This window comes from Sinocyclocheilus anshuiensis, unplaced genomic scaffold, assembly GCF_001515605.1.
Source record: "Sinocyclocheilus anshuiensis isolate Anshui unplaced genomic scaffold, SAMN03320099.WGS_v1.1 scaffold2019, whole genome shotgun sequence".
In the NCBI taxonomy this organism is placed as follows: domain Eukaryota; kingdom Metazoa; phylum Chordata; class Actinopteri; order Cypriniformes; family Cyprinidae; genus Sinocyclocheilus; species Sinocyclocheilus anshuiensis.
The window spans coordinates 202649-204681 of NW_015548326.1; the positions used below are offsets into that span (position 1 = coordinate 202649).

The 2033-nt window shown below is 33.8% G+C and overlaps 1 pseudogene; it reads left to right on the top strand.

Moving 5' to 3' along the window:
* The window catches only part of LOC107656482 (NADH dehydrogenase [ubiquinone] flavoprotein 1, mitochondrial-like), a 9192-nt pseudogene extending 8368 nt beyond the window's left edge, over window positions 1-824 (top strand).
* The last annotated feature ends 1209 nt before the right edge of the window (window positions 825-2033 follow it).

Genomic DNA, 2033 nt, shown 5'->3' on the forward strand with positions numbered 1-2033 from the left:
TATATAATTATTTTTTATATATATATATATATATACAGTATATATATATACAGTATATATTTTTGTTTTTTTGTTTTTTTGAGAATCCATAGATAATTCGATTTAAATAGAAAAATTGTTAAAATATATATCCATGATTAATCTAAACTGTTATAAATGTTTTAACTGAAAATGTATAATATTTATATTTTTTTGTTCTCAGGGATTGATCCGTCACTTCCGCCCTTTAATGGAGAACAGAATCGCAGACTTCAAACAGAAACAGCAGGCGCATGCTTGAAAGCTTCATATTTGCATCCATTCTCACTCATCCAGTCACTTATAGTTATTTAAGCAAAACTGTCGTGGTCTCTCACTCGCTGATAGGTAAACTGCTGGCATCCTCCATTTGCTTTTCTTACATATATCAGGGACATTAAATAAAAGTCATGTGGTTCTTTGAACCCATTTTGCAAATCTATCCCACCGTGATGATAGATTCAACATCATACTCCTGATTGTGGATGACTTGTGACACATTAAAAAAAGAGTGAAAACTGTTTGAGCAGATGCATCACTCATATACAGTAACTGAGTAAAGGGTTATGGTTGATGTAATTGTTAATTCCCATTATGATGTTAATGCATTTTTCTTGATAAGAAAATCTTACACTGTATAAACACTGATTTGTGGAAATAAAGAGCTTAGAACTTGAAACAGTGTTTGTTAATCTGGGGTTAAAGGAGAATGTGTTGTAATTTATAGATTTAAATGACTATAATTGTGTACAAAAGTCTCCAAAAATATGAAACATGTCTTCTTGTAGCGTCCAGTCAGAGCGAAATCAGAAAAGATTACATGACTTTGAAAATCACCGGTTCTCTTTTTTTATTTTTTTTTTAAGGTGACATATCGGGTCCCCGGTGCATCTACCAACCCAGAAAGCGTCAAAAAGAAGAACCCAGTAAAATTTTAAGCCTTTCTCTGCAAGCATGTGAAAAAAAAAACGAGCCGATCAGATTTCTCTCCCACTGTGAAGTAGAAAGGGGATCTTATTATAATATCACCGCCCCTCAATCTGCACATTATATAGAGTCCCAGCCTCAGGAGAGCAGTGGATTTATTTATTTATTTCCTGAATATTACGCTGCTGCCACACAGATCTAAAATAAACATGCTATTTCGTTCCCAGCCGTTTACCTTCACAGACATCCGTCTGTTTTTGTAACTCATGTGTTTTTAACATTAACTTCTGTGTATTTGACAGTTTAGAGAACATGCCTTGTGACAGCCGCTTTCTGTGCGCCTGCTTTGGATGTGTGCGCCCAGAAAAACTAATATGGCTTTAAAATGCATGATTTCAGCGCGATATACATGATGATAATCAAAACCAAACAGATGTTTTGTTTTAGCAGATTATCTGAGGCACGAGCTGCAAATAGGGATGGGCGGATCGATCCTTAAGTATCGATACTTTCGATACTGATGTTGTATCGAAAGGATCGGTCCTCGCATAAAAATATCGATTCTAAAGTGCATTTTTTTAACCATTAATTTTATTTACTTATCAAGAAATTCGGTGTATAAAATAAGCTTCTAAGTGGAAAAATAGACTATATTAGCGAATAATTGTGTTGGATAGAACCATTTCTCCTGCTCACTGGAACACACGCAAATGCTGAAAGACAGAACCAATCAATCACAGACAGCGTTCGCTGCTGACGCTTCGCTCACAGTGCTTGTTCAAATAGGGCTGCGTTTCCCAAAAGCGTCAGAAGCGTAAGTAGATCTTAAGAAACCATTGCCTTATTACATTACATAACATTGTTACTATATATAAAATTAAATTAAAATTAATTAATATATATATAAAAAATGCATCACGGTTTCCACACAAATATGAAGCAGCAATAATAATAAATGTTTCTTGAGCAGTAAATATTAGAATGATTTCTGAAGATCATGTGACACTGAAGACTGGAGTAATGATGCTGGAAATTCAGCTTTGATCACAGATACATTTTAAATTACATTTTAAAATATATTAAAATAG